The following is a 10,453-nucleotide window of genomic DNA, read 5'->3' on the forward strand; positions in this document are numbered from 1 at the left end:
TGAACCGGGCTCTTTTGTTTTACTAGCAACTTGCAATTAGAATGCCAGACTTCCTCTGGTTGAAATCATTTCCTTACTTATTCAGTATAAGCGAGTAATTTTAGGGTTAACACAGCAGTAAATTATGGAGCTAATGTAACGATAGGGTTCTTCTTAAGACGGTGTCTTTGTAATTTGGCTAGGCCAACGGGCCTAAGCCCCAAATAGATAGCACACAAAGGATACTCCTTTTTTGGTGTTATCTTTATCGTCAAAACAGTAAGACTAAGTTATTCTAACTTGGATTACATATATTAAAACACAAACAAAGGAACACTGTGAAACATCACATAACACGATGACAGTGACGCACGTTTCCTGGAAAGGGAGTTACTACAGCGCGACAAACAAACGTGTGACATTAACACGCAACATAATCAAAGAGCCTAGCTTAACATAAAAATTATAATTACTGAAGAATACAAACTCTTCTGGATTATATACTTACTGAATATATTCTTACTGGAGAAGAGTAATTTTTCAGGATTAACACAGCAGTAAATTATGGAGCTAACATAACTAAATCAAATTTTATATTTCCATATCTCTTTCAAATGGGAATCTTTACTTAGTCCCTTATTAAAATTTCATTGAAACAACTTTTTTATGTGATATTCGACCTGATCTGTGACGCAGACAGACATTTGGTTATCTTCGTGATAATGAAAATGCCATAATGCAGCACTGAAAAAGATTAAAAAAATTTATTATACTGGAATAAATTCATTGATGGTGATTAACTTTTACTAACCCTCGACAGACAGTTTTATCGAAAAAATAACAATCAACAATTGAAACCGTTAGCAGTTAATTATTGTAACATAATATAAACAGAATGAAAATAGTTTCAGATTTCAAAAGCTTTATATTTGAAGCAAGATATAACTTTCTATATTTCATACTTATCATATACTGTATCTTATTTTATGCAAGTTAATTATTTTATTGCCTAGAAAAGATGTTGAAGAGATTTGATTTTGAACAAGGTAATATCTTTTATCAACTAATATTTTTCCTCATAGTGGTAATACCATTTATTACCTCTTACGCTCTTTTAGAATTAGATCGCTATTGGAAATGTTGCAGACTTAGCAATTTATACCTTTTTGTCAAATTTTAAAGACTAGATGTCTACAAAGGTGCAGCCGAAGTTGATTTTGTCATATTTTGAAAAATGACAAAACTTAATGAGCACTTCAATTTTAGCCTGCCCAATTTCTTTGAAGATGATATTTCTGCTTTTGTCCTCCTATGTGCCTCAACAGACATTGCAAGAAAAAAATCATTGGAAAATCATATCATTTTGTAACCTTGGGATCTTATATCCTTATGGAGTTATCAAACAATTTACATTTCTTCAATAACCAACCTCCCTTCCCCATTTTTATATACAAATGAATAACAGGTTTTAGCTTATAATTATATATTTCCTTCCATGCTGTTAATTTTGTCTTTCTATCTCGCTCTGTCCAATCCTATCTTCCTTTTAAGTTTTTCAGTTCATTTTCTATCACTATTCGCTCTGATTTCTTCATACAATTGTACCTTAATTTCAAAATATGCCTTCTTTTTGAAGTCAACTTCATCAAATATTTTTCTTCCGTTCTCATTGTTAAAATACTTGACGACCACTTCAATTTTCAAGAAACTGCTTTTAAGAAATATTTGAAACTGGAAATAGAAAAACGAAAACTTGAACTTCAAAATCATTATTTTTTGATGAAAATGTGTGTTTTGGTTCGGATGTACGTAACTTCAATAGACAAACATTGATAAAACAGGAGAATAAGTTTTCTAGACAAAATTGGTTCAACCAAGGATTCCTCTAAGTGAACTTTACCACGCATAAAGGAGTTTGTTTAGTAAAATTGGGCATTGAAAGTGGAGTGTAACGGGAGATTACAAAGTTACCAGAAAAACTGAATCCATTTGTGCATATTAAACTGAATTCTTAAAAACCCTTGCAATGGCTTGCATGGCGTGCATGGCTTCTCAGTGATTCATCCAATTTTTCCCTTCTTTTAAGAATAACTTCATTTATAAAAAAATTCCATACAATAAAAGAAGTTCCAGCCCTGGACCCCATGACAACCTTCTACAGTGGATCTGGCCACAGAATCAAGAGGAGAAACAACACAAAAACGTTACTTCGCATACTTTTTTCCGGAATTCTGCAACGCAATTTCTTATGCTTTGGTCAAATTCCTTAAACAAATTCAGAAACAAACACTCTAAACATTTTTTTAGCTTATCTCCAGTTGAAGTAGCCCAGCAAATAAACAAGTAATTTTCACCTTGTTTGTTGAAAAGAGTTGTCACATTTCACTTAGCAATAAAGTTTTCGCTACGTATTGGGTCACATTTAGCTATAAACATTTCAATATTTGATGGTATATGAGAAGATTTTGCAAGTCTCTGAACTTGACTCCGAAACGTACCATTTAGAAATTTTGCTCTTTGGAGAGAAGATGCCACACTTCCAATCTACTGGTTTTGGGAAACCTTCAAAACGTGTAAATTATTGGCGAGTCTTGTTTTTTGGAGTATTTACTGAAAATAAATTTTTAGATGTCAGCTTTCTGTTGACAATCTACCCGACAGGATTTGATCAAACTTTTTAATATACGATAATGTAAGAATATACAGCAATCCGAAAAAGCTAGAATATCAGTGACATATGGTTTACAAGTGTCAAATGTTGACAAATCTGGTGAAATCATTTTGGCCAGCTCTACAAGATCAAGTTCACTTCATAAAATAGTTTACATATAATCTTATGCTCAAAATCGGCATTTTTAAGAATATTGAGGCTCGGCAAAAGTTAAGGAATTCTTATCAGAAAATTGTGTGTCTATAACCTTCTTCTTATACAGTGGCATCACTTCTTTAGTGGTTATATTTCACTTTGCAACAAAAGTTTAAATCCCTTCTTTGGGTTTAAGAATAATATAGCAATGTGTACCAGAGCCACAACATTTCGAGCGCGTAATTAGAGAATCGAGCGAAAAACAGAAAACATACGCTCCTCTTCTTTTATCTTCTATATCCGCGCTCGAAATTATTTGGCTCTGGTACCCAGGGTATATCGGTAAGATAGACAGATTCACAGCAATTCCTTATCGTATTTTTGGTCAAGTTTTGTTGATATGGCCGAGAAATGCACATATTTCCTGATTTGTAATAGATGTTCGCTTAAAGGTGCAAGTATAACTTTATCTATCATAATTACACAATTAAGTTTAGCATTATCACATAAATTTTCATGCCACAACGAATCTGAAGAAAATATCGACGGCCAAAGTAAAGGCATCAAGTTGATTGCGAGCTGCTCCGAATTAGGCCATAATCTTCCACTTTGTGCATAGAAGAAAACAATTTGCAAGCAAATTAAAAAGGAACTGAAGTTTCCCACTCTTCCACTTGCTGTACTTAATTCGCAGTGTAATCTAGAAAATTTAGAGAGACCAATAGTTTCTCTACTTTGTTTAAAATATCAAAATATTTAGAGATACTGGAAAAAATCGAAGCTTCCTTTTTCGAACAGAAATGTAACTTTATCTAAAATAAGGTATCTAATAACTAGGTTCTAATATTTAAACCACTTAATTTCTCATCCAATGGACTTTTAAAACTATAAACTATAAAAACTATAAAAAATATTAATAGTTTTTGAGAAGATGCTCCATCATCTGATAAAACAAAGTCTCTATCTTGACAAGATCTTGATTGACCTTATGATAAGATATAGAAATATGGGATTCAACAAAACAGAAGTTTTCATATTGTCATAAACAAAATTTGCAGCAAAATTGAAATTCTTCCAAGTGCTGCACGTGTGGGTCTTGAAGCAAAATATTAAACATTTTCGTAGTTTGAATGGCTTAAGTAATGCAAGGCCGCATTAAAATCCCTCAAACTGCCAATATTTCTTTCTATTACTGATAAAACAGTACGTTAAAGATGAGACCAATGACTTATGTTTTTCTGACTGTCAATTATGTCCCGTGACTATCACTTGTGCAAACAACTGTGAACCTAATTAAAAGTTATATTCTTTAAAATCTTTTAAATCTTTAATAGACAGCCTTATACTTCAGAATTGCATTTCTCCTTAAATTTACGTCAGAAGAAAATTAGTTGTTTCTATTTAAAGTAAAGCAATTTCAGGGGATATTTTATGATTAATGATGAGTTTAATCTATCATCTAAAAACGCATTCAATCACTGAAGACTGTGTCCTTTCCCACTCCTTAAAGTTAGTGATTGACTTTTGTGATGCTTTGATGTCATAGTTGGCTTCGCTGACAATTGATTATTGGGCTGTGAATATTGAATATTGAATATTGAGTCTTTACTAGTGTTGGACTGCCTGAAAGTCCATCCCATTGATATGAGTATATAGAAGTAAGTTTTATCCATGTAGCGTTCATTTTATCCAGTGTAGTGAGCAGGTAACGCGGCATAACGTCGTCATTTTTCCTAAAATGTTGGAGATGCATCGTAATACTACTTACCCAAGCAAACAGTTGCATTATGCTTCTTTGAAATATCAGTATCACGAGTGAAATATAACGACAAATTTTTTAATAAAGAAAATGGCAAATCAATTGGTTAGGCTTTCAAATCTGGTCTCAACCAAGGTTTGGATGAGCAGGAAAGTGACTAAAGTCACACGAAGATATCGTTATTGCATTTTGGACGTAGTTTGAAGGTCCTTCTGTTCATGATTGTACGCAGTACCGTAGGGAGGATGCTGATCATTGGTCAAAAAGAGAGCGAGATCGTCGAAGTAAATACGGTTACCCAGTTCAGCTAATAATATCCGAAAACGAAACATATAGAAAGATTGACAGAAAAATAGCTGCAGGGTGGCAAAGAGAGGCAACCCTTTAAAGCAGCCGTGTACATAAAAAAGGTGATCGACGAAAGTTTTATAATTTTGTCTTTGTGAATTTGATATTCATTTTGCTACCTATGCAGAGTTTGGGAACATCACCAGCGGAGCTTAACAGAGAGATTAGAAACGTTTAATCATTTTACAGATAAAGACTTACATATATTTAATGGTTATGTTACTGAGTGGCCATGAGAGAAACAAATTGAACAGCCAAATTGTGACCAAATGATTATTCAGTGGTTGTTTAATATCAAGACAGTTCCCTTTATCGATAATTATGTTTTACGATTTCCGAAGCTCTGTTTTTCAAACCATTATTCTGGAACTTTGTTTCCTTAAGCAATGTGCAATCAAAAATGAAGTTGCTATGTAGACCGTAGTCGAATCCACAATTAAAGATTAAGATCTGGCTATTACCAACCGACAACTTGCCTTACATGAGATAAAAATTTAGATTATACCCAAAATGGCGTTGTATAAAAGTTATTAAGCTGACCAAAAAGCCACACAGAATAAAGCAACGTATTGTAGTACAAACGGATACTTTTAGGTTTATCTTGAAGTATTTTGACTGCAGTCTGAAAAATTGAATTTTACTTAATTGTAGCACAGATGCTTGCAGTGTCAAAACAGAAAATACAGTTATCTATTTGTCATTATAATGATTTTGGATTGACAAGGTCACATGAAAATTTAGTTTTAGAGATAAGGTGATAAAAAGTCTTTTGGTAGTATTTTATACAAACAATTCTCCCATTACACTGAATTTTGCTACAGATTCCGACAGGAATCGTCAGCCTCCATAAACATTTTCTTCGTTTCTTTATTCACAAACCTTAACTACGTAAATCTGTATCGCTCTTAAAAGAAAACCTTTATAAAGGAAAACATTTTGATCAAAAAAGATGGAAATACGTTGGAAGGAAAATCTTTTTTTATTACTTCGGATCCCTGTGGTCAGTCGGGGAGAGGGAGTCGAGAATTGAACATACCCGGAGCGGTCACGCAGGGAGTTGTGTCCCCATTGCTTATATTACGCCGAACCCCGTATACTAGTTGCAGACATAAAACTTCTACAGTTCGTGCCTTGTAGTGGTGTCTGTAATATAGTCAATATCCAAATGTGTTTAGTTTGGCTTGAAATACAAGAAAGCCTGTATCATAATGCAAACTCAACTGAGTAGTTTAAAAAGACTAAATCTGTGTCTACTCAAGAGCATGTAATTCAAGCCTAAAAACTCCAAAAAAATTGAATTTCATTTTAACAGCATTAGCCATTCTTTTCTGGAGAAGATTCTCTGCGCAATTTTCATCTGAACACTTGCTTGACGATCAATGATCAATTTTGATGGCAAATTTATGAATAAGTTGCAGTTTTCGAACATTGCTCAATGTCAATTGAATAGAAGGATAGAAGCTTGACATAGGGGGATACGAGATGATGCCCTTGACATTTAACGAAACATTCACAGGACCAAGAACACCTTTTGGAATGATCTAGCTTTTGATCAAGCCTTCTGAATTACGTTTTTAGTTACTTGCGGTCGATATTTCACTCGGGTTAAAAGTCATTCCTTAAAATATTTCCTAAGAAAAATATCTTGTATTGAAATTTCAGTCATTACGAATAGCATGAGGTGAAGCCGGCAGGTAATAAAAGGCTTGCTTGGTTCAGATGTTTGATGAAACCGGTGTCATTATGATCTAAGGTTGTCCCAATGGCTATGATAAAACCGCATGAAAGGGCATATAGCATTACATGGTGACAGAGAAGCTGCCCTGGTAAAAAACCATAATCTTAGTCTCGCTTGGCCAGGCAAAAACCAGGCAAAACTCTGCAAGTTGCAATTAGTGACCCAGTTCTATATAGATTACTTAGCATTGCTTTGAACTAATTTCATACAAATTCTAACTATGATAATACTAACTGAAAATCAAGTCTCTGCAATTAAAATCAATGAAGTCAGTCTTAATAAGAACTGAAGATGTGAATAACAAAGGATTATTTGGCTGTTGCAGAGTGGCTGTTCCATTTTAAATTCACCATTTTGCCTTCTCGATTGTACAATGTGATTCTGCATCGAGATGCGATCATTATCAAATGGTTTTTCGTCACAGATCAACAAAAGTCGTCTTGTTGTAGTGATCAAGGCTGATGTAGTGATCAAGTAGCATCTCCTTTTGTGGCTTTTGATTCCAGGTGAGAGCTGATGTTGTCGTGACTTAGACATACTTAACTGCAGTAACTATAAATGTAAAGTAATTTCACAATGAAAATAATGGAAACTTTTCATTTTGAATTCCAGTTGAAACTACAATTACAAATCTCTCTATTGCATAAGTAATTTGCAACTGGCTAGCCTGTTTTCACAAAATAAAACTATTACAATCGTAGTGATAAAACGAAAAGATCAACAACAAGAAAAATGATAAAATTCGAAACTTTTAAGTATCAAAAAGGTAATAGCTTCTGGTTAGTCCAAGTTTTATTTCTACAGCAGAATATGTTATATGTGGAACGGATAGAGATGCTTGAAGTTTGGAGATGAGATAACGTTTTTGTTGATTGTCAATAGAAAGGAAGTCACGCATGTCGATAAAAGAACTGCTGGAGTAACCAAAAATATCAAGTGATGAAAGATTGACAAAGGAAATTAAACCTATGGTTAGTTCTTAAACGTACAGAAAGTTTTCCTTGGTTTTTAGATGTAAGTCAGGGTGTAGTTGATTTTCAGTTATGAAAGAAGGGGAAAGAAAGCCTTGTAAATCTGCTTGGAGAAAAGACTCATTTATGTTATTAACTGACTGAGACTCGAAAAGACTCGAAAAGACTCGAAAAGACTCGAAAAGACTCGAAAAGACTCGAAAAGACTCGAAAAGACTCGAAAAGACTCGAAAAGACTCGAAAAGACTCGAAAAGACTCGAAAAGACTCGAAAAGACTCGAAAAGACTCGAAAAGACTCGAAAAGACTCGAAAAGACTCGAAAAGACTCGAAAAGACTCGAAAAGACTCGAAAAGACTCGAAAAGACTCGAAAAGACTCGAAAAGACTCGAAAAGACTCGAAAAGACTCGAAAAGACTCGAAAAGACTCGAAAAGACTCGAAAAGACTCGAAAAGACTCGAAAAGACTTGAAAAGACTCGAAAATACTCGAAAAGACTCGAAAAGACTCGAAAAGTATAGCGGCCTTGGTCAAGTTAGACTTTGCATCCAGCAACAACGTGCAGAAATGTTTCTGGAAGAAGACAGAATTCACAGTCAGATGTTTGACTAAGCAGATTTTTACGAGTTGGAAGATACTTGTTGTTAAGATACTTGATAGTGAAGTTAAAAATGTTACTTGGCAGATTGCTCTTTGTACTTGACCAAATACCGTTCAGCTTTTCCAGTGAATGTTTCAGGAGGAAGGTATTTGCAGCTCCCTGAGATGGTAAGTTTTAAGAGAGACGTTCTTTGTTGTCTGGTTTGACAGCCTTTAATACCTCTTTAGTATTACGATAGATTTAGGGCATTGCAACAGACAGTTTGGCATTGCGTAAATTTGATAGAAGGCAGTTGAATGTTTCCAGTGAATGTGTCAGTAGGAAGGAAATTGTAACTCCTTGAGATGGTAAATTTTGAGATAGACGATCTTCGTTAATTGATTTGACAGCCTTAAGTACCTCTTTCGTATAACTTTAAACATCGCCTTGTAGGTTTGTGCCCATTAGGATTTGAATGTCGGTTTTAAGAGAAGATTTTATGGCATTGCGACAGACAGTTTGGCATTGCGTAAATTTAAGCCAACCTAATTTTTTGAGAAGATAGTTCCACTCAAGGTGGTAGAAACAGGAGGGTCAAGCCACTGATAATAATAATAATCGCAATAATAATTTTGCTTCAACTTGGCATAAAGCAATATTGATTAGCTAAATAATACCAGTAACACAAAACAAATATACGCCTGGTTATCAACCTTTAAAAACATCTATCAATTTGCATAATTCACAAAATTGCCGATCGACTTAATAGTCCATTTAAAAATCAAAAATCTTTAATTTCACTTCTGTCCGTTTCAAACAGAAACAGCCACCGTGTCAACTTTCTTAAGCTATTTTTGTGGTTAGGTTTGTGAAAAAATGAAGAGCAAAGAACCAAACGATATTGTGAGATTGATATAATTAAGCTATGCAGAAAACTACACTTAAGAAATAGGCTTTTTAGAAGATTCACATAACAACACATATTCACCATAAGGACATCGCATCTCTCAAAAGCAAAATTACAAAAAGAAATTGTGTTTTGAAAATTCGCTTTCATGTTAAGAAAAAAAGCAGAATCTGTTCAGAACAGCTAATAAAGAACAGCTAATAAACTGTTCTACTTAAAATGTCTTGAAAAACTTTAAATTGACAACTTTTCTACTCAAAACGGCCTTTAAAGGAACTATTTTCCGTCAGCATTCCATTCAGAGTTAACAATAAGCTTCGCAGCGCGTTTATGATTGAGAAAACATTGCGAATCAGCCTTTCGCTGCCGATTGGATAAGTAACAATAGGTGTATTGTGCAGTCCAACCAATGGGAAATTCAAAAGGCCAGCAAAATGCATCAGGACATAGTGCCGTTAATTAAGCACAACATCAATAATGGGCCTAAATTTATCCAAAGATTTAGAAGGTAGAGTCCCGACAAAATTACCTGAATCTTTTGAAACAAAGACGTGTACCATACCTTATCAAGATGGTTTGGACTAATAATTGATGCAAAGCTGATACATACGTTAGATAGCCCAATATTAAGTATTTACAAAGAACCCTGAGAAGGTACTCTTTTCGTTAAAAACCTTCTTCCAACACAAGAAAGCTTTTAAAACATTGTGTGTATTGACAATGTCATTTGACACCCGAAAGAATTTTAAGAGCATTACAGAGAAAAGCATTTCAGTATTGATAAGAAAAGTCAACGTCAGATGGTTCAGAAAAAACATTTTCCCATATGCCAAGATTTATTATTATCAGAAGTTTGCTTAAATGCAAATAATTAAATTCGGACGGGAATTGTATCGTCAAGCAATCAAACTACCATGACTATGGTGATTATAAATATATTGTCATAGACTTAGATATAATTATAAAACGTTGGGATTATATGCCTTATCAGTAATAACCAAGAATTACTCTTGTATGGCATAATTATGTCTCTCGTATATCTCTTATGTGTCGTAATTAGAAAGATACACTCATTTTTTATAAGAAACTGGCTATAAGAAACAAGTATCGGACAGTTAGAAAAAATTAAAAAACTTCAGTACTCGAAGCAAAAAAATTAAGAAACTATTAAATCGTGATTAAACTGAGAACAACGAAATTTTGTAAAGTCCAAGAACAAGATTGCCCTGTTGGCGTAGAACTTAAGACACAAGGGATAAAAATTTACTTCCCACATCTAAATAAAGCATCAGAACAAAAGCGAATCTCTTGACGTGATAAAGAAGGTCACAAACATTTCATAAAATCATTAATGACATCATAATAA

The sequence above is a fragment of the Rhopilema esculentum genome, chromosome 18 (assembly GCF_057945365.1).
Source record: "Rhopilema esculentum isolate cy_ngs chromosome 18, ASM5794536v1, whole genome shotgun sequence".
NCBI classification, from domain to species: domain Eukaryota; kingdom Metazoa; phylum Cnidaria; class Scyphozoa; order Rhizostomeae; family Rhizostomatidae; genus Rhopilema; species Rhopilema esculentum.